The 23,278-nt window shown below is 41.2% G+C and overlaps 1 protein-coding gene across 3 annotated transcripts in view; it reads left to right on the plus strand.

Moving 5' to 3' along the window:
• Positions 1–907: 907 nt before the first annotated feature.
• IL1RAPL1 (interleukin 1 receptor accessory protein like 1) overlaps positions 908–23,278 on the plus strand; it is a 990,401-nt gene continuing 968,030 nt past the window's right edge. For 2 of the 3 annotated variants that reach the window (XM_056861979.1, XM_056861981.1), the window contains exon 1: positions 912–1,004. The gene's annotated coding sequence lies outside the window, so the exon portion shown is untranslated. Of the gene's footprint in view, positions 1,005–23,278 lie in introns of all 3 variants that reach the window. The other variant, XM_056861980.1, reaches the window with a different exon arrangement.

Below are 23,278 nucleotides of genomic sequence, written 5' to 3' on the forward strand. Positions count from 1 at the left end.
CACTAATGCTTTGCAGAGAGGCAGTGGAGGGAGGATTGGCTAGTACTCAAGCATCCATTGGGTGGCAGCAACAGTATCTTCTTTATGACTTGCAGCAAAGCAGGGAATGCATTCAGCCCAATGAGCCAGTCGTGTAGAAACGCTGGGATGGTTTATGCAGCGCAGGTTCTCTCCGTCTCGCTCGGCCTGCCTGCCTTCGTTAGGGTATTTGGGGTGGGTGGGTTTAATTCATCACCGGCTATTTTGGTTTTGTCCCCTTGTCATTTTCACAGAAGACTTAACATCCTTCAGGGCAAACGGACCACTGTGGGATTTTCCTCCCCCTCCTATTTGGTTTAATTCCCCCCCCCCCACATCCTTGTTCGATTGGGAGTCTTAGGACCCAGGAGACATCTTCTCAAACAGCAGGGGCTGTGTGCTTTCCTCATAGCAGTACAGTACAAGGAAAACCCCGTTGGATCCTTATTGTAGGATGCTTGTGAAATATATATAGGATTCTTGCTTTCATATGGCTGCATCGTGGGTTTGGAATTTTCACTTGTGCGCTGAGAGATTTTGAAAAGGCTCTATGCCAACAACCCAGGACTCCTTTTCTTGTCCTAGAGCTTACAGACTTCTGAGGTTATCAGTCTTTTTTTCTCTTGCTTTCCCCTTCTCTAGCAAGCTTTCCCCCCCCTTCTTCCCTTCTAAAATTTTAATTTCTGCTTCCCACTTGGATTGTACCATCTGTGAGCGACCTGGCCACTTCGAGAACTAGCAGGAGGCGAATCTTGCAAAGGATTTCGAGCTCTGTATGGAATTATCTGCTTGGATGGTGAACTTGGCACTTGTGAATGGGCATCTCCTTCGCCTTATTAATTGCCAGCAAAATAAATAAATCCTGGAGGAGTTTTTTGAAAAAAACAAAAAAACAAAACGTGGATTCCCTGACTACGCATTGTGATGACCAGCAATTACCTTACTGACTGATACCGGGAGACGAATATTTTGCAAGACTGTGGTGGGTAAGGTCATTTTTTTACATATATAAAAAGCCCATCGGAGGCATTGCTAAACTTAGTAGCTTGTAATTGAAATGACTACTTTCATAATTGCTGCATTACACTGGAGGGGGGGCATGTAGCTATTATTGGCAGTTCACTGGAACAACTGCAGTAGGTATTTTTTGAGAGTGCATTTTGTGATAAATCAAAGCATGAATGAGGGTTTTTTTTCCTTCCCTGACCCTGCTCATTTGATGGTGGACATCAGGCTGGGCAAACTCACTCCCCCTTCCCTGCATCAGATGTATTTTTGGTCAGAAAGGTTCTACAGCAGTCAGGGGAACACTCAGCCCCAGAATCTATTTAATATGAAATGGGCTCCCATCTCTGTGTAAAGATAAGGTGTCCCCCCCACCCACGCACCCACACACACACACACACACTGTGCAGCATTCTGTTGGAGCTGCAATGAAGATAGAGAGAACTGTAATTTCTGGTCAAGTTGGTCAACTTTAAGGCACAAATCCAGCTTAATTGGCTTTACCTTTTTAAGGATAAAGCTACTGAGGGCGTATGATGGCTTGAACCTTAGTTGGATTGTCAGAAGAGAGCCAGGAAGGTGGCAGGTACTATAGAATGCATCGAATATTTCAGGTTGTCCTTGGTCACTTTGTATTCCACCTACCTTGGAAAATAGATTTATTTCTTTTGTATCCAATAGCTTGTCTCTTGGAGCCTGGAGGACCCAGCCACGTGCAAAGAAGCTGGGTATCTATAAGCAGAGTTCAGGTCTTGCCATCTTTCCCAGCAGTTCACTGGGGCAAATGGTGTGCAGGGGACTTAACAGTGGCCTAGAGCAGAAAGGAAGAAAATTCCCTGGGTGCAAAGCAGCTCCCTGTTGTTAAACCTTTCTCTGCAAAATGCATTTTGATAAGAGGGAAGGGGAGGGGGAGTGACTGAGGAATCAATAGTGATGGCATGGTGCAGTACAACGCGCTGCAATGCTAAAGTTCTGTAGTGTGTGCTGGAATATAGACTCCCATGTACAGCTGGTGGTTCATGCATAATGGATGGAAGAAGAGATACTACTCTATATCGGAGAAGATAGACGTAGTTGTGCCTGATCAATGATGATGTAATTTGATTGCTTCTAATAACATAATTGTACATCTGAGTTAACTTTGGAAGGCTCCTGGTAACTGGAAACTGATTGCTGAAATAATTTTTACTATAGGAAAAGGCTTGGGTTCATCCCTGTTTCCTTCCTTAGCACAACAGTTCTCTCAGGGACATGGCATCCTAGTTGTTAGCCACACCTATTTTAGAAGGGCACTTAAAAAAACAACCCTAAAAGGATCCCCTCATCACTGCATAGGTGAACTGAATTGGTTGATTTCTGTTCAGAAAGATGACCCAGAAATAATCTACGTGTGAAGTAGACCAGGATGATTGAGTGGAAGTGCAGCCACACTCAAGTGAAAGCACCTGTGAAGAACTGAAACAAATTAATAGGAGTGCTCATTTGATTTAAAATATACCTGATTTGAGCCTCCATCTAATTATTGCAGATACTAGGTTGCACTTGATCAAGTAGTGGGAAATGTGGTTTGGGCCTGAAACATTGTACAGATCAGAGAACTAAGGGAAAGTGACTTTATTGAGCATCCCATCATACCTGTTAAGCCATGGCTTGGGTTGAGTCTTTATGCTAGTAAATGGGAGTCTGGAAAGATATACTGTAGATCTTCAAAGTAAAAAAAACAACAACCAAGGAGGATGATAACTTCATGTAGTTAAATGGAAACAACAAACGGTAACAGATGGTGGTTTTTGATTTATTCTTTACGATGCTATCTTAATACAAGGAAAATTTACCAGTATATGGGTTATCATTTTAATAGTTGCAGTGTTGTGTAAACCACTATACAAAACTTCTTCCCCTGAAAAAATCTTGTAAAAGAAGTGTGGAAAAACTGTTCCCCTGTTGAGAAGCCCTTATCACACCTTCACTGTGCCTTTGGACATTTCCTTGTTGGCTCAATGAGCAAGAAATAAAGATCTACTAAAGAATGCATTAGTTAGGAAGAACAGAGAAAACAAGGAGTGCTCCTGTGCTTGAGAAACCACATTTGCTGCTTTTTTGGGGGAGGAGGGGGTAGAAGGTACCAGTTATTTTTCAATAACTTTGCAAATATGCACAGAGGTTGGTTGGAAATCTTGGTCTCTTATGCAGTTCTCTTCAGGCATGGCTTTTTGAAATTTGGCTCTCCAGCTAGTGCCTACTTGTATCACTTTCTTTTTTGGAGGACAAACTGAGACAGACAGTAATAAATTATACTAATGAAGGTTAGAGATTACTTAATATATTCATGGAAACTGGAAAATATGGACATGAAATTAACTCCTGTTTTCAATCTTCAGGGATCAGAATCACACTACAGCAACTTCCATGCATTATTATCTCTTTTGTAATTTTCAGAAATTTCCTACTATCACTTCCACCTTCCTATTCATTGCACATTTACTCATTCTTTAATTACTTAGAGGTTTCCTGTGTTGCTTACGTTGTCAGAATAACAATTCTCTAGAGAATCTGTTACACACATGTATTTTGTCAAAGTAACAGTTTGGCAAGACAGCAGGGAAAGACAGAAGATGTAGGGAGGCCTATATAATTTAAGAATATACTGATAACCTCTGGAAATATTTGCAAGGATATTGTTTAGGCTTTTGTGACTTGTAGCTTGTTCATGGTTAGGTTCTGATAAACCCCTGATGTCCCAGTATTAGGCTATAATCAATGTTAAGTTTTTTATTTATTTGTTTTTTGCAATCGTTAAGCTACATTTGCTTTGCATAACATCAAGATACTTATCTGGTATAAATTGTATATAATATTTTCTTCTGATATGAAGTCAACTACTTGGTGAAAAATTCCCCTGTAAACTAAAACAAGTTTACAAATGGGATTCTTCTTGAGTTTTGCATGCCCAGGGTACAATTCAAGGCCCAATAACATCAATAGTAATCTCGTCATCAATGTCAGCCTAAAACAAATTAGGCTTTCAGGTTTCAGGCAACAGATTAAAAAAACAACTGAATTGGTTTAAAGAACAGTGCTTTCTTTTAAGAAGGAAGCTTGTGAGATTTTGTTTCCCTGTAGTACAGCAGGCTTGATCTACAGGTGATGGCAAATCAGTCAAATGATTCATAGAAAATTCCTCAGCAAATTTCTGATTAAACTTGCATGGAATAATCCCTTGGTTGATATTTCTATAATGTACATATTAGTACACTGTTGGTAGGGGTAAGATGACATTACTTTTGTTTTCTCACTGAGACAAAACCTTTGAGTCTGGAAGTATTTTGATATTCTCAGTTGCTTTGCAGCAAAGTGGTTATATCTACTTAAATGTTTTATAACTAATTTAATTTTAGTGCTTGGCCAACCTCCCATTTTTACAAAGTGGACTCCTTTATAATTTATGGCAGCTGAAAAAACCAAGCCCTGATTAATATGATTAAAAACTAGCAACTTATCTAGTGGTGCTCAAGTTATAAAGTGTAATTATAATAGTGCCATTCACACAGCCATAGATAAGGATGTGTCAGCATTTTCATTATAAGACCCTATTGTGTTGGCATTTATCATGTTAGAGAGCAAGGAAAGAAGTAGTTACATGAAAGACCCAAACAGCATCCATGGAAGACCCAAACAGCATCCATAAATAGGGTTGCCAACTGCTAGGTAGTAGCAGGAGATCTCCTTCTAATTCAACTGATCTCCAGCCGATAGAGATCAGTTCACCTTGAGAAAATGGCCGCTTTGGCAATTGAACTCTATGGCATTGAAGTCCCACCCCTCCCCAAACCCCACCCTTTTCAGACTCCACCCCAAAAATCTCCCACTGGTGGCGAAGAGGGACCTAGCAACCCTATCCATAAAGCACAGGTCTAGCTAGTTAGCTCAGCTCTTTCTGTATATTTTAAAAAACCCTTACAACAAATATGCTGCAGGAAATGGAAGAGGAGTCACTGTAGTTCACCAGTTCACTTAAGGGTGCTTTTTACTTTGCAATGTAAGCAAATATAATTAAGAATAGGCCACAAGAGGGATGAAGAGATAATTAATACATGTATTGATTATAAAGAGTTTAGGGGAAAGGGGAAGATAAATATTGCATCCACATAGGACATTTTAGTAATGGCAGCTAAGAAGTGAGCAGCCTTTACAACTGTGCACACTGTAATGAGGCAGCTATATCTGTTCCATGAGATGTCGTTCTGGATGCAGCTTTAGACACCAGATGTTTTTGTTCTGCCTCTAACTTGTCACATTGTACTGTTGGATGACTACAGAACTGGTCTGTACTATGTATGGGTAGTACCACCTGGTTAGTGCTATGCTGGGGTTTGCCATTTTTCAGAGTTGCATAAGCATTAAACACACACACTCCTGTTCAGTTATCTATTGCAGGCGGGAAATATCCAGCACATAAGCAGAGTTCTTCATGCATAACCATTGCCATTCATTTCAATGGAGAAGAATGATCTGTGAAGTTTCTGATATATTTTTCATAGTCCAGAGCCTTCAAAGGTGTAATACTAAAGAAACTTGGTATTTTCTTAGTAGAGAATCATTTATCCTACTAGAAGATCAATTGTAGCAGGAATTGTTCTTTGAAGATTTTAATTTGGGCTCATTCAGATAGGAAGTTTATATAATCTCAGTTGTGTTAAACTGGACTTATTAAAGTATCTGCTAAATGCAGACATCGTTTTTTTGGATTTGCTGAATCCTGTGCTTGCTGAACTCTGCGTCTTGAATTTGCAGAGGCAGGTGTGAGAGACTGATTCAGGTAGGAGATGCTGACACATGCTCACTTTGAGATATATATATGTGCGCTGACATCTTTCTTCAGAGTCACCATGTGGATGTGCACTCAATGAGTGTTGTGAAGCATCATCAGAGATAGGATAATGGGAAAACTCTTGGCTTCTATGAGAATGATTTCGATTTATATTGAGAGAGCCAAAAATATTGGTCTGCATCAATAACGATTTTCTATCAAATAATCCAAGTTTGTATAGCTGAGTCTAATTTGCCTTTGGGATATTGGTGTTTTTCCAGGCACAGCTATTATATGGCTCTTTTTAAGGACCAGCTTCTTCTTGTTTTGTTCCCCTAGAGCAAACTCAAACAAAATCCTTAAGAGCATTGCTACAGGTGCCTAACTGTGTTTCTAACTCCATGGTGAGACTGGAGACTGGCCAAATAAGAGTAGAGGAAAGGGTCGTTTTACTGTCGATCTACTTAGGGCTTAAATAGAACTTTAGACCCTGTGGACTTCTGCTATTGATTCTAGAGGATAACTACCCATCAAACTGGCTTAAGGCCATTGGAAACAAAATAGAACATCTTGGTTTTCCCCCAGAGAATCTGAGGGATTTAGGTTATGATCAAGATAAGCAGTAAAACAAAGAATAAAAGACACCGAAAGGCAATTTGATCTAGCTAGAGCACCTTTTTTTAGGGCATTGGCCAAAACCAAGTACATCCCTTGCCCAGCAAAATACATGTCGATGTTAGAAGGAAATACTACTAGGAGAGCCTTTCCTCTAGCTCGATGTTGGGCTCTGCCCTCTGCAGTATTAGAAGGAAAATTCAAAAAGACTCCCTTCTCACAAGGGCTCTGTCCCTGCAACAGCAGTGAACCAGAAACAATGCAACACGGTCTCCTTAGGTGCGGTTACTATAGGGAGTACAGGGAGAAGATTCTTGGCCCTCTTTTAAGAAAGAACACTGGTTATCCTGAATTTGTTAGAGTTAACATCCTTCTTAAGGATGAATTTTCTCAGGTAACAAAGTTAGTGGCCATGTTTTGAAGAATAGTATTTAATTATAGGAAATCTAAATAGAAATGAAAAGTTGTAGAGTGGATTGATTAATTAATTTTATATTGCTGACCAGTTTTTAAAGTGTTTTAACCAAAAGGTATTGCTTTATACTGCTGGTCTGGGTAAGACAGTGTACCTGCAAACATTTTATGTTTGGTCTAAGGACTGTAAAATTGAGGGATAACATTAATAAAGATGGAAAGAAAAAAATAGCAATAGATAACTTTGTGAATGTGAACTTCATTCTGGTTGAGAAGCTCACATGCAACTTATTATGAGTGTAGACTGAGGTGGTGGTTATAGACTTTAAGTGAAGGCAACCTATGAAAAGTTGACAGAAAAATACTTGGATGATGACATAATATATCAGGGCCCCAAACTGATTATCTGTGGTTATGCTGATGGGCACAATAATGAAAATAATTAGCGGTGTACATATAATTGCTTAGGCATGTAATTTAAAGTTGCCAATGAACACTGTAAGCTCAAGAGGGTAGAGAGCTGTTTTTTCTACACTGAAAGAGCCAAGCATACTGTTGGTGCTATATAGTTTGAAACATGCTCAGGCAACTTCTGAATTAGCTGCTTAAGAAAGAGATTCATAGGTTGGATCCAAGGATTCTTTTCTATTAGGTGATGAGCCATCCTCTCTTTTGGGTGAAGAGAATCTTTCCATCCAGCTCAATGGCTATAGATCTTGAAGGTAAAACAAAGAGACTTTGATATGTTACGTTTTCTTAGGTAGAACCACTTGCTTTCTCTGGTGATGTCATCCCCCAGTGATGATTTGCTGGTCAACTTGTCTTTTTCATTCTGGTACTTAATGTATCTTCCATAACTTGTAATTATATCCTTCCTGATTGGATGCAGGGTCATTTATTGATATAGTTGTAGATATTCTTGTTTTTTTCCAAGTTGACCAGCTTCCTTGAATCGTCTTTGTTTCATTAGGCTCAAAGGTCCTGTTGAATTCCTTTTTTGTCTTTCCTTTGCAATCTGGGAATTCAGACACATTGCCATTTCACTGCTCTTCTTTGAACCTTCTCCAGTTTGTAAAGCCAAAATTGTGAATGCAGAATTCCAGATAATGCCAAACCAGAACTATTTTACATTTCCTGGCTCCAAAGCTTCTGCTAGTTAAATCAAAAATGGCATATGGCATTTCTTTTTTTCAATAGTATTACATTGTTGTAGCTGATAATAAACTCACATTCAGCCAGTTATTTCACACTTTAAAAAAATCTCCTTTGTTTTTTTTCCCTTGCAATGCTTTTCCTGCTGCTTTCTTATCTAGCTTAACTTTAATCTCTTTGAGTTTCAAAACAGTTGGAAGTTGCAGTGAACCTCTTGAATTTTAATTCAGCATGTGTGTTTGCAGTGCCACCCAGTTTATGTGTTTTACAGATTTGATGCATATACTTTCCACATCTTTCTCTTAACTAATCAGCCCTAATAAAAGTTAGAATGCTATTCTGGTTTATGATTACTGTGAGCATTTTCATTTTAACCATTTTTTTCTCCCATTGGTGCATAAAGCGAGGTGAGAAGGGAAGGTTTAAAAAGCATTTATACCCATTTATTTATCATATGGGAATTGCTGTTTGTGTTTCAAACCACACCACTTTTTCTGGTGCTGCACTTGTTTTTTTAAAGTAGTTCCAACTGTTATGCTATAGCAATGGGCTTCTATGCTGATATAGTGATACATTGCAAATGGGGACAAACAGTTGTGTCTGAAATCTTAAGGAAATCTTTAGCAACCAGCAGTCAAAACTGTTTACATTCGAAATGCTAAAATAAATCTCTGATAGCAACTGGCAGCCAAAATGGTTTATATGCACACTATGAAAGGGCCCTGTGCAAATAGATGGGTTCCCTTCTTGAAGAATCCAGTGACATTTTTTGCAATTGATTTTAATGGGGTATCTTTTTTCTTTTTAAATCAAATTTTTTTATTGAATTGTTGAGTAACACAAATATAATTTCCTTTTCCTATATATCACACACACACACACATATAGGTGTTGTAAATGAAGTAGAGCAAGAGTAGTTAATATAAAACTTAGAGACTGTATCTAGACCTTCAAACCTAGAATTTGAGTGAGTGAACCATCCTCCTTTGCTGGCCAAAGTGGCCATTTTCTCCTGGTGAACTGATCTCTATAGGATGGAAGTCAGTTGTAATAGCAGGAGATCTCCAGCTAGTACCTGGAGGTTGGCAACCCTACTAGTGTGGTTAACCCATTAGTTTGTTATGGCATTCAGATACTAGCTTCGGACTAAAGGGGCACACTATATTCCAGCCGCCCTTAAACTTTTTCAGGCAAAAACTCTAGCACAAATGTTATATGGAACACAACTTGACTCTCCACCCTCATGTCTTATTCCCATGGAATGAGTGCAATCCAAGTTTCTTAGAGCTGCCCTGCAATTGCCAAGATGTGTATCAAATGCTATGATCCATTTAGAAACTGGCATGATGAAGGTGGAGGCAAGGGTTGTCTTGCCCTCGCTTTATCTCTGGCTGAAAATTAATTTCAACCCCAAGGGTCTGCTTCCACTGATTCTCTGTGATACCTTTAGGTCAAAGTGGATAATAGCCATTGAAGACAAACTAAATAACCTGGGTTTTACCCCCCTTAGCACTACTTCAGTTAGGGTGGGATCAAACTAAGTCAACTATAAACCAAAGGGTTAAAGATATCGAGCGACAAGTAGATCTAGCAAGAGTGCCCCTATTTATGGCTCCCCCACTCCAAATTTATCCTTGCACCTGCAGCCTATCTCCGTTACTTAGAGATAAACAAATATAGGAGGGCTTTTACCTTGGCTAGGTGCGCAGCCTTACCCTCTGCTTCATTAGAGGGGAAATTCAAGAAGATACCCAGGGCAGAGAGACTATGCCCCTGCAAATCCGGGGATTTAGAAACCACTGAACATGTTCTCCTGAACTGTAACTATTACACTATACCCTGTTCTAAGTTTATTGAGCCCCTCATACTGAGAATGGGACTTGACAGGGAAAGAGAAAAGATAGAAAAGCTCCTACAAGGAGATAATCCCTCAATCACCTCTCAGGTAGCAAAATTTTGCACGGCTGCAATTAAAATTCGTTGCCACAGAGTAGTCTCTTAGTCCAAATGGCAGATGTAATTTGGATGTTATTTATTTAATTTTTTTAAGTGACTTAAGACTCGGACTGTAAACCTTTGTCGGTAAGACCATTTTAGTCCATGTATCTTGTTTTATCTGGCCAAGGGCCTCAAATTCTCTCTCTCTCCCCCCCTCTCTCTCCCTCTCCACTAAAGAGTGCAGTGCTAAGAACACTTTGCTTGGGAGTAAGTCTGAATGAGTAAACCTCAGTAGCATTCTGAGTAGACCTGTTTAGGATTGCACTTTAACTCTGGTTAGTAGGAGGATCGTAAACTGGGTTTGTCAATGAGAGTTACATCCTGGTTTATTAATCTTGATTTGTAGTAACTTGACCCACCTGTTACATCCAGGAATGCAAGAACCCTGGTTCAATTCTGGCATGTGTGGTAGCACCACCCCAGGATAGAATTGCAGCTGCAGAATGGCATAAAAATCCAAACCAAAGCAATAACCTTTCTGCTCCTGCCAAAGTTGGCTCTTAGTGGAAGAAGACAAACTTCCATTTTTGACAGACTCTGGTTAGTTTTGATGATCTTGTCTGCTGTGAATAGTTTAATGACCTATGGTTTAGATATAACATGGTTAATTGTGACATTTGAGCATAACTGTATATGTTAACTGGACTCTTGTCATGCCATGGAATGCTCATGAATATTCACACCTTTGGAGAAAAGAAACTCTCAACAATAGAGTGTTTTCAAACATGCCAGATGTGGCAAGAAATAAATGCCTATTTGGTGTGATAATATTGAAAAATAGTGGGAAAGTTGGGACAAATCCTAGCAAAAGGACTGAATGCTCAAATGCTATAGAGCCACCAGTGCTCTATAGTCTGGAAAGCTGAATGGAAAGAATGCAGAGGGACAGGGTGGGAGAAAGGTACAAGGAAAAATAGACCGGATAGAATGCTGAATCATGGAATGATGGGTTCTCAAAATGTATAGCTGAAGCAAAGATCAGCCAACAGAAAAAAATGCTATTTCTACAAGCAGGAATAGATCTGCAATATGCTTGTATGTGTGTTAAGTGCCTTCAGGTTACTTCCAACTCATGGCGACCCTGTGAATTAATAACTTCCCAAACTACCTATAATTAACAGCCTTGCTCACCTCTTGCAAACTCCCTTTATAGGTCAATCCATCTCATGTTTGGTCTTCCTCTTTTCCTGCTGCCTTCAACTTTTCCTAGCATTATTGTCTTTTCCAGTGACTCTTGTCTTCTCACAATGTGACCAAAGTGCAATAGCCTCAGTTTAGTCATTTTAGCTTCTAGGGAAAGTTTAGGCTTGATTTGAAACACTGATTTGTTTTTGTTTTGGGAGTCCATGGTATCCATAAAACTCTCATCCAACACCACATTTCAAAAGACTTCAACTTTCTTCCCATCAGCTTTCTTCATTGTCCAACTTTTACACCCCTACATAGCAATAGGGAATACTATGACATAAATTAACTTAATCTTGGTTGCCAGTGACAAATCCTTTCACTTAATCTTTTCCAGCTACTCATATTAAAAATAGGACATCTTGTAAATGTTAAGAACTCAATAAATGATTGTGAACATTGGTGCTCGTTTGATTCCACCAATGGCAACCAATAATAAATCTCTAATGGTCCATTTCTTTTCTTTCTGCATGGGAAAAATACTTTTGTTCAGAAAGGTATTTTCATCAGGTGGAATTTTTCACCAAGCATTTTGCTACCATAGTCATCAGCAAAGGAAGAAATCTTGCCAAAAAATGTACTTGGAAATAACATGACAAAAAAAACAGTGATTTATTTTGCAAAATCAACCTGTTAATCACTTTATAATTAGGCTTTTTAATTTCTGGGTAGGTGAGTGCACCTCTTGCTATCTATCTGACTTTAGTGTTTAATAATGTATAGTCTATTAAAGGATAATCTTACGGCTCACTGGCTGTACACTGTGCCTCTATTTTCTTACTGCCCACTAACAGTGTGTGTGTGTGTGTGTGTGTGTGTGTGTGTTAAGTGCCGTCAAGTCGTTTCCGACTCATGGCGACCCTATGAATGAAAGTCCTCCAAATTCTTTAATTTAAATGCTCACTGCGGTGTATATGTTCATAATGGTGCTCAAGTGCCTAGTATTCAAGGAAGTAAGATTTAAATTGTAGATAACTAATATAGTTTCATTATAGCCTTCCAACTATGTACTTTTTTTTAAAAAATGCAAATATTAGATGGCGATGGAATATTGGAAGAAAAAGTGAATTCTGGGTACATATTGAAATATTTCAGAGGAAGTTTTCAAGGAGTTAGCCCAATAGCATTCTCACCTGGCCTCCATGCAAAGATTATGGAGGTCAGCATGTGGTAAAACCACTTGCAGAGCCAGTGAGAGCAGTCCCTCTCCCCCCAAAAATCTGTTCCCTCCCTGTGACAGAATGCAGGTAATGTCAATTTAGGGTTGCCAGGTCCCCCTTCACCGCCAGCGGGTCAATTTAGGGTTGCCAGCTCTGAGTTGGAAAATTCCTGGAGATTTGGGAATGGAGGATGGTGTTTGGGGAGGAGAGGGACCTCAGGGGGTATAATGCCATAGTCCACTCTACAGAGGTCCCAGGAAATCTCTGGGACTAGAGGTTAGGAACTGGAGGTTGCGAACTCTAATGTAAAACATGCAGCCTCATAGAGCTCAAAGTGAAAAGCATTCTGGGTCTTTCAACTGTGAAATATTTTGTATTTATGTTTTTAGTATAGGAGGAAACATTTTTTTCTAAAGTTTGCCAGCTATGTTTGTATTGTAATTAAATGATGAAAACTTTAATGTTGTTTGTATGTGCATGTGTGTGCATGTGCCACCAAGTTACAGCCATCTTATGGTGACCTCTTAGGATTTTCAAGGCAAGTGGTGTTCAGAGGTAGTTTGCTGTTACCAGCCTTGGTGGTCTCCCATCCAAGTACTAACTATGGCAGATCCTGCTTAGTAGCAAATATCTGACAAGATCAAACTAGCCTGAGCTGTCCAGGCCAGGGCCGTGGATGTTAGGAATGTTCTTAAAACAAGCTTTGTATCTACATGTGTTTTTATTGGAGCATTCATAATGCAGAACAGATATTAGATCACCTTAAAATACTTTGCTTTCTAAATACAAAACATGTATTATAATAGAATGCCATTATAGTACTCTCAAGGACAGTATCAAACCTCTGTTTCTTCAAATCAATCTGGGTTTTTAACATTTCATTTCAGTGCTAATTTTTAAAGATTTGTTTTGTTTGGTTTATTGTACTGGAAAAGCAACTTATAAGGATTTATTTCAAATGTATTTTGCTTTTATCATATATAAAAATATATATTTTGGTTGACCTTTTAATTAGATGAAGATTTTGGATATATTGTAGGTCACTGAATGGGTGAAGTTTATTCATTAAAAGTGTATAGTGTGTCCTCATTCTTGACATTTTTAATTGTATGAATATGAAGCACTGTTCTAGTTCTATAAATGTTTCTAATTTTTACCTTCTGTAAAGACAAAATAGATTGTGGAGTTAGATATATCTGCTGCAAATTATGCAACATTCTGATATAAATATCAGGACGATTCATCCTTTGGTACTGGTAGAGAAGAAGCCATTACCTTTCATTGGATCTTGTGTAGGTTGCCAGCTCTGGGTTGGGAAATTCCTGGAGGTTTTTTTTTTTGGGGGGGGGGAGATTGGAGAGGGCATGGTATAATGCCACAGAGTCCACTTTCTAAAGCAGCCATTTTCTCCAGGGTAACTGATCAGGAGAACAGTTGCAATTCTGGAAGATCTCAGCCTACCACCTGGAGGTTGACAACCCTAGATTTTGTGTGGTACCGGTGTGCTATGTGAAGACAAGTGCAAAATGGCAAAAACATCTTGTGTTACAGCTCCTTCTAAGTAACATCTCTAACTACATGGGTCTAGAGTGGGATGAAAAGGAACAAAAACATTTTCAAATGTCATACTGTTCGACAGGTCCAGGTTTTCTTTTAGAAGAATTAGTTTTTATACCCTGCTTTTCTCTGTCTTTATGGAGTCTCAAAGCAGCTTATAGTCACCTTCCCTTCCTCTCCCCACAACAGGAACCTTGTGAGGTAGGTGAGGCTGAGAGAGTTCTGAGAGAACTGTGAGTAGACCAAGGTCACCCAGCTGGCTTCATGTGGAGGAGTGGGGAATCAGATCTGGTTCTCCAGATTAGAGTCTGCTGCTCTTAACCACTACACCACGCTTAAGGTCCCTTACTGCATCATTTAATTGTGCATTGCCTCAAGGCTTAGAAAAATTCCAGATGCTTTAGTGCTTAAAAAGAAATGGTGGAGATGCCTAGGAATTTCAGTTCTTTTTTCACTTGACACTTAATGTAGACAGACACCTACAGAGTTGCTAGGTTTTTGTTTTTAAGATGTTGGCATCTAGGTTGTTCATTTTTTGTTTTTCCTACCTTTATAGCTACACAGTTGTGGAGAACTCTGTTGACCTATCAATCATTCCTTTTAGTCCAAAGTAGCTGGCCCCATTCTGATCATGATAGCAGTAAAACCAGGCCACCTGATTTCGATGTTGGAGACTGATACGCAGAAAAATCTTTGTAAACATGTTGATGAGAACTGTATTATACTCCAGAAGGCGTGGGATTTTGCAAGTAGTAGAGTATCAAAAAAAACGTAAAACTAAGAGAAATTGCTTTGCTCAGGCACCTGAGAGTTTGTAGACTCTAGGAATGGGGTGGGAAAATGTGTGACATGATTGAAATAAACAAATTGTTCACTCCCCCAATAAGTCCTTTTGGGTCCCGGCTTGAGTTTTATGTCCTTATGTTTAGTTTGTCAGTTGACTATAAACTTTTAAAATAGCACAGAAATAGGAAAGAAAACATATTCCAAGAAAGCCACTTAAATTGAGCAATTATTAATATTAATATTTTTAATAACTGGCAAGGTTAAAGAAGAAAATATATGACATTATATGAAATATATGAAAATATATGAAATTTTGGTCTGTGGTATTTAATCTGTGATAATGATTTTACCTGTGTAAATCGTTCCTTGACTGCAGAAGGCAAAATGGACTCAACTTCAGAAGTGTACTTGTGAAAACCAGCCAAGATGAGCTGGTGTTTGGCAGACTTTAAATACATTGCACTGAGCATTAAAGGCTTTCTAAAAAACCTTAAACATGTTTCCTCATTAAAAGTCTATTAATAACATAGACTTGCCTTATGAAGAAGTACCTATTAAAATGGATACAAACTTGTTAGAGAGAAAAAGAAGGGAGTTTTATCTAAAATGTGCTGGGTTTTAGTGAAAGAGACTGTGTGGATCTCAAGTCACTTGCAAATAAAAGCCAGTGTTGTATAGTGGTTGGAGTGTTGGAGAGAAAGGCAGGGTATAAATGAAATAAATAAAATAAATATGGACAAAATACACAATGAAAACGAAACTCTGGAAGTCTACTGCTGATTGTTTAAGAAGAAGTGTCTCTTTTAAATCTAAGAGTACATTGCATTAAATGGGTGTGGAATAGGCCCTTACCCTTTGGAAGCCCCATAACTATATTGGGACAGTAGTGGCCAGTGCTGGCATTAGTCACAATGACACAGAGTTAGAAATGATTAGAAAATAGTACTCAGTACAGTTATGGAACTACTGTAAATTATGTCCCTCTGTAATCTAGACTTGAATCATATAAAACAATTTCCACTGGTAGGTAACTATCAGTTTTAATACTTAACATATTTACTTCATACAGGAACAATATTTGCAAATCATGAGAAAAAGGCAATTAACAAGCTGGGCTTCACCATGTTTACTTGAAGTTCATCTTACAGAGTTCTTTTGGGCCTTTAGATGCCTTCAGCCTGATTCTATGCATGCTTACTCAGAAGTTAATCCCATTTAATTTGACTTTCTTGGACATTATTGAATTGATGAGGATGTACTTGGAGTAAATATGCAGAGGATCAGGCTATAAGCATTGTGGACAATGCTCTCCACTAGGGCCTTGAAAAAGCAGTTCTCCATAACACATTTTAGAGATCATGGAGCTTCTGCAAACCACAGGGAACTTCCATACTCTCCCTCATAGTAGGGGCCAGGTCCCACCTTACAACAGGTGGGAGATTTAGGGAGGCAACCAGCACCATCTATGTGATGACATCACCTACAGTGTAACGAACTGCCGGTGTGAGGCTTTCCCTGCCTCCTCCTGTTCCTATCTTAAGTTTCCAACCAGTCAGTTTTGCTCCCCCTGCCCTACAGCCACTCAGCTGTTTGGTGGGGGTAGGGGCTTTCTTTTTTGCTTTGCCTCCGTGGCTTCCCTGGTGCCCCAGCCTGTGAGCTTTCTTTGCAGTGCTCTGCCCGGTGTCCCAGGTTTCTCAGGCAGCTTTCCGGCTGCTTTTCCCCACAGTTTCTCACAAGTAGCACTACTTGCTTTTCCCTGCGGTTTCTCGTGAGTAGCGTCTGGGGAGGAAAGCTGCCTGAGAAACCTGGGACACCGGACAGAGCGCAGCAAAGAAAGCTCACATGCTGGGGCGCCAGGGAAGCCACGGCGATGCGGCAAAGCAAAAAAGAAAGCCTGCACCCCCACCAAACAGCTGAGTGGCAGTAGGGTGGGGAAAAGTGAAACCGGCTGGTTGGAAATTTAAGATAGGAACAGGAGGAGACATGGAAAGCCTCACGCCGGCAGTTCCAGTTACACTGTAAGTGACATCATCATGTAGATGACGCTGGTCACTCCCCCTCTCACTTCCACCCGCCAAACAGCTGAGAGTCGGCGGGCAACAGGAGTGATGGGTGGTAGATTGCCCGCCATAAGCGGTGAGTTGGCAACCCTACCCTGTAGTCCTATTTGTACCTCCATATTACTGCACAGCTGTGGGAGTTAAGCAGCGATTAGTTACAGCTAAACAGCTTTCTGCCTGCAAAGATTGCCCTGTAAAACTACTTTTGCTGATAAGTAGAGGCTTCAATTATTGATGTTGCCCTAGGATACAGGAGTGAATAGTTACCGGCCTGCCTTGGTTATATATCTATAATCTCTATGAAAAAGACAGGTATTTTAAGCACTATTACAAAGTAAATATATTCTTCATATAAATATATTGTGAGAAGTGCTCCTCTTCAGGAGCAGACTGGGATGTGAAAATGTCCCTGGAACAAGCCCAGTTGAACAGCCCCTGTGCTACAAGCCAGTGAACTCAGCAGTACTAACAATGGATATTAGCTCATCCTTTGCCTCATCCCAGAAAATGGCAGCAGTGCAGGAGGAGTCAACTGGTGAGCTGACACGAATTGCCAATGAAGGGGGATCTGAGCCAAGTGTGTCGTAAGGCACTGGCAGAGTTGCTGGGGCTTGGCCATCAGCAGCCCTCTAGGGCAGTGACCCACCAGGAAATTTACCTGTACATTAAATGGCCAATCTACCCCTGCTCCCCCTACACACACCAGACTTTTAAGTTGGTGTAGATACTTTATTTTGCAGTGCTTTTTCTGGTGTGTGTGTGTGTGTGGCGACAAGGCTTATGAGAGATCCACCAATTTCCTTGGCTCAGTCTGTTTGTACATGACATTTTTCATTTGAAGTTAAATGAATGGAAATGTCCTTTGTTACTAATCAGGAGCAACTTGGGGGGTGAGTGTTGTGGCAAATCAAAATACTATATCTGCAATCTCCTCCTGGGCTCACCTGGGACCTATGAACCCACTCACAGAAAAAGGAATCCCACTGTGAGTGCTTGTGAGATCCAGGTTTAATAGGTTACATATGCATTCTCTTGAACATGCACAAAAGATCAATATTAATCCAATCCAAGAGTGTTGAAACAGAGTTTAGGGAAAGTACAGGAGATTGGTATTGCTTCTCTGAAGTGCAAGAAGATTATCTTTTTGTACTTCTATAAATGATCTTTTTCTAGTTGTCATACTGGGCTACTTAATACCCTCAAAAAAGAAGCCACATATCTCCTGGCTGACTGATGGTAGTGCCATGTAGAAATTCACAAATAAGCATTTCTTTTGCTGATAGTGCAAAAGTGAACATAGTTTATCTGTTTGCAGGTTAAAGGTTCATTACACTTTTACAGATTTTATTCCTTCTCTGTATTTTAAATAGAAATGTTCTTAGTGGTGGTGTTTGAAGAATTTTCTAAGTGTTACCCCAGAATTTTATATAATTTTTAAAAAGCTAATAATTTTGTCAAAAGACTGTAAGTGCTTTAAGGGTTCGCAGTAGGGCTGTTGATTCGGCAAAAACCGAACCAAAAAAATACCGAATTAATGCCAATTTGGTAAATTTTTGGTTCGGGTATACTGAATCAGCAAAATCCAGGAGGTTGGCAAAGCTGAATTTGCCATTCTTGAATATCTGGCTTTCCGCGGCTTCTGTGGGGGCATTTTTGCAGGTAGAGGTCCCATATTTTCAGGGTAGCTAGAAGGGACTCTCCCTGCAAGACCCCCAAGTTTGGTAAAGATTGGGTCAGGGGGTCCAGAGTTATGGGGGCTGGAAGGGGTTGCCCCCATCCTCCCCCATTGCAACGCATTGGAAAAGTGGCTGTGTTCAGACTCTTTAATGTGACCTTATCAATGTATCTCAATGGGGAAGCTGGGTGTCAGAATCAGGTGTTTATCTGTAGCATCCCAAAAGCAAACACACTCAGGCAGGTGATCCTGAAGCAGTATACTTTATTAGGAGCAAAAAGGTAAAAATAAGAACTTACTGTATAGAAACAGAGGAAGGCTGCTAATGACCCCAATAGGGAAAGCAAAAGCTTAAAAGAACCTTAGCCAGCAGAGTAAAACAGTGAGGTAAAATTGAGATAACAATTCCCATGAAGCGTAGACCAAACAACTAGGCAGCTGCAGGAAGCCGGACAGAGGGAAGTGTACACAGTATTTACAGGTATGCGAACCAAAGTCATTTGACACGGAGCCGAGCCAAGCCTGAACCAGCAAAGGCCTGACAGAGTCATGTCAAGGGATCCAGCCTGAAACAGCAACAGCCTGACATTCTGCCCCCCCCCCAAGGGGGTAGGTGTCATGGAATTGTTGAACCAGTCGAGGGGCAGCAACATGGTGTTCGGCCACCCACTCATCATGTCCTGGACCTAAGTGTTTCCAGCGGACCAGGTAGAAGAGCACCCCCCCCCCCGTATGCGTGAATCCAGGATCTTGGGCACTTCAAAATGTTTCTCCCCACCACCACCAACACTGGAACTTCTGGCGGAGGATCAGGATTCCATTCTGGTGTAGGCACATGTTTCTTTAAGAGACTGATATGAAACACGGGATGGATTCCCCTCAAGGATTTGGGAAGTTGGAGCTCCACTGTGATTTCGTTGAGGAGCCTGGAAACTGGGAAAGGCCCCACATATTTTTCAGTGAGTTTTTTACAAGCCGTAAGGACCGCAGGTTTTTTGTGGATGGGAACACCTGGTCCCCCACCTTGATATCCCACCCTGGGGCGCGGTGTTTGTCTGCTTGGACTTTGTTTTTGGCCACTCCAAATTCTTTTGTAACCAGGGCCAGGTATCCTGTATGGCTTTTGCCCAATCAGCCACCTCAGCACCTTCCGTCTCCCCTGTTAAATCTACATTACCAAAGGGTCCAAACTCTTTACCATAAATCACATGAAAAGGGCTGAAACCGGTGGACTGGTGAGAGGCATTGTTATAGGCATACTCTGCGGAAGGGAGGAGATCCACCCAATCGTCTTGGTGGTAATTCACATAGCAACACAAGTAGCATTCTAACACAGCATTGTGTGCTGGCCCACTAGGGTGGGGTGCTCCTGTAGCAGCACGGTGCTCTGAAGAGGCCTGCAGCAGGCAGGGCAACAGGCTGGGGTTTCTGAAGCCGAGGCTTCTACAGCTGACAGCTGTATTAATTGGGAATGGGAGTAATAGACGCAGTCCAGTAACAGTCCAAGGTCAGTCAGGGTGAAAGGCAATCCATCAGAGCGAAAGGCACAGTCAAGGTCGGGCCGGTCCAAGGTCAGGCAGAGAGTCCAGAAGAATTCAGGGTCGAGAAAGCAGTCCGAGTCGATACAGCATCAGCCAGAGTGGAGTGCCGCAGGTTCGCCACGCGTTGCTTCCACAGCTTCTGCTGACTCAGCCCTCCTAAATACTTGCAGCTGTCTGGGGGAGGCAGCTTCTGTAAAGACTCACTCACTATCTTCATGGCTGTCCCGGCTCCTTCTTTGTTGTTCCAACCTGGCTGAACGCCGGCGTTGTTCTGCCAGGACCCGGCCCATTTTCCTTCGACGAGTCCCAGGAGACCTCTGTTCCTCATGGTCTCCCGGCTCCCTCGGCAGCTTCCTTGATGTTCCTGGGTCGGCCGGCATCTGGTCTTCTTCAGGCTGCTCTGTAGCCGGTGACTTTAAGGTATGTCTTGGAAATACATCATCATCAGCTGTTTTCTCTGTCAGTGTGGGTGGGGAAGGAGGACTCTGTCCCTGGATCTGGTCTCCGTCAGAGTCTGAATCTGTTGTCAGGCAGCCTCTGACACATTTACACGTTTAGTCTGGCCATCTGTTTGGGGGTGATAGGCGCTAGAAAGTCCTTGTTCCACCCCCACCAACTTAAGGAATGCTTTCCAAAACTTAGCAACAAATTGAACTCCGTGGTCGTAAATTATCATACGCGGAAACGAGTGATATTTGAAAACATGTGACACAAACATTTTAGCCAATTTCTGGGCTGTAGGAAGTCCCGCGCAGGGGACTAAATGCACCTGTTTGGAGAAAAGGTCGGTAACCACCAAAGGACTGTCTTCCCCCAGCTGGGAGGGAGATCAGTGACAAAGTCCATGGCAATGACTTCCCAGGGAGCAGAAGGTGTTTCTAACGGCTTCAAAAGTCCAGACAGCTTCCCCACCACCCTTTTTGCTGTAGCACATGTGGGACAGCTGCGAATGAAAGAGTCGAAGTCCATTCTCATCCCCGGCCACCAGAACTGTCTGCTTAGTAAATGCAGGGTTTTAACAAAACCAAAATGTCCTGCTAGTTTGGAACTGTGGCCCCGATCCATCACCTCCCACCTCAGGGCAGCTGGAACATATAGTTTGGATTCCTTAAACCAGAACTCCCCTCGCGGAGTCAGTTTGTCAGGTAGTTCATTGGCGGCTCATTCCGTTTGGTAGGCTCCAACTAATGCCTTCTTAAAAGTGTCTGGTAGCCCCTCCAAGGGAGGAGACTCTTTGGCAGAATCTTCCCAGACCGGAGGAAGAATTGCCGGTGGCTTCTCCGGGACGGGACCCTTCTGTACCTGGGGGCGAGTCAGGACCGCCAAATCAGGCATTACCCCCCGCTGTTCAGGGGCGAAGATTGAGTCTGTAGGACGCTCCACCTTGCTCCGCTAATTGGTTTTGTTATACTCCCCCAATTTCTGTTTGGTGTTCTTTTATGGATTGGAGCCCTTAATCAAGAAATGGAGAACATTAGACAAATTTCTTAGACAAATACTGGGGATACCTAAATGTGATCATATTTTACAATTTGCCTCAAAATCGGACAAAACTTGATTACCACTAAAGCTTGGATTCAAACAATAAGATATTGGCTCAAATTATATTTTCAAACTGAGCCAGGTTCCCTTTTAAACCTTTTGAAAAGTGAACTTCACTACTCCTTAGGGGACATATTAATTAGATCTAAACTTTGCCAAATTGTAATTGATTTAGATAACCTTACTCTAGCCAATTAATCTTATATTTTTAAAAGAATTAAAATGTAGAACTGTATGTAGAACTGCAGAATCTTAACCCAGCTCTACCCTCCATCTGTTCTCCTGCGGCTTTAGGCCTTAATAATGACTTGAGTAAAATGGCTAGGTATTTGGTTAATCTAGAGGTACCTTCTCAACGCCGTGTTTTTTTATTAGCTAGGGTTAACGCATTCCCATCTAGGATGCTCTCAGGCCGATATCTTCAGATCCCCAGGCATGAACGCTTATGCCCTGTGGCTTAAATTTACCTGATACAATTGATCACATCCTCTTAGATTGCCCTCTTTATGTGTCTCTGCGGGATAAACTGTTATTTACTTTGCTCCAGTCCATGAGATACAGGAGCAACAAAGTGAAATGTAAATTTTTATTGAGTGACCAGGATCCTAAAATTACGGCTACTGTGGCTGAATTTCTTACAGGAGTTCTTAAAGAACAAGAAAAGTTTTATTAACCCGAATTGTGAATTATATGTATTGTCCCTTGGAGGTATATTGTTGTTTTATTTTTGTTCTCTGGCATGCCAATAAAGGTTAATGATGAATTGGTTTTGTTTCCCTGGGACATGCTTTAATACAAAATGAAACTTAGAAAAGAACTCTGCCCAGCGCACCTGTTTTGCAGTGAGTTTGCGTGTCCCCTTCAACGCTTCTAAATTTTTGTGATCTGTCCATACCTCAAACGGGATCTCATCCCCCTCTAAGAAATGTCTCCATACCGTGAGGGCATGTTTGACCGCGGCAGCCTCTTTCTCCCAAATGGGCCAATTCATTTCAGACGACGTGAACTTTTTAGAAAAGTATGCACAGCGTTGGAGCTGCCCCGCTTCCCCCTGTTGCAAAAGAGCCCCCCCATGGCTACATTTTAGGCATCTACTTGAACAACAAATGGCTTTTTGCAGTCCGGGTGTTTGAGTATGGGCTTGGAAGTGAACAGTCTTTTTAGGGTGTAAAACGCATGCTGACAGTCTGGGGTCCAAGCCAGTCTGGAGGAGGGCAGAATTGCTGAATTCCCCTTAGTTTTTAGTAGGTCCATTATGGGTAGAGCCACCTGTGCAAAATAGTTGAGGAAACACCTGTAGAAATTTGTGAACCCGTGAAACTGCTGTAGCTGTTTGCGAGTTGTGGGGGGCTCCCATTCTAAGACCGCCCGCACCTTTTTGGGATCCATGGCCAGACCCCTGGGCAAAACCACATACCCCAAGAATGTTAGTTTAGCTTGGTGAAACTCACATTTGGACAACTTGGCAAACAAATTATTGTCTCTGAGACGTCTTAGAACCTCTTTGACCAATTTTACATTCTCCTCTCGAGTTTTTGAGTAAATCAAAATGTCAGCTAGGTACACGATCACCCTTTTGAACATTAAGTCATGCAGCACCTCGTTAATCATTTGCATGAAGACACTGGGAGCCCCACTTAACCTGAAGGGCATAACTAGATACTCAAACATCCCAAAACAGCTGGAAAAGGCTGTTTTCCATTCGTCCCCTTTTAGAATCCGGACTCGGTAATAAGCTTCGACCAAGTCAATTTGGTAAA

The sequence above is a fragment of the Euleptes europaea genome, chromosome 16, assembly GCF_029931775.1.
Source record: "Euleptes europaea isolate rEulEur1 chromosome 16, rEulEur1.hap1, whole genome shotgun sequence".
NCBI lineage: Eukaryota > Metazoa > Chordata > Lepidosauria > Squamata > Sphaerodactylidae > Euleptes > Euleptes europaea.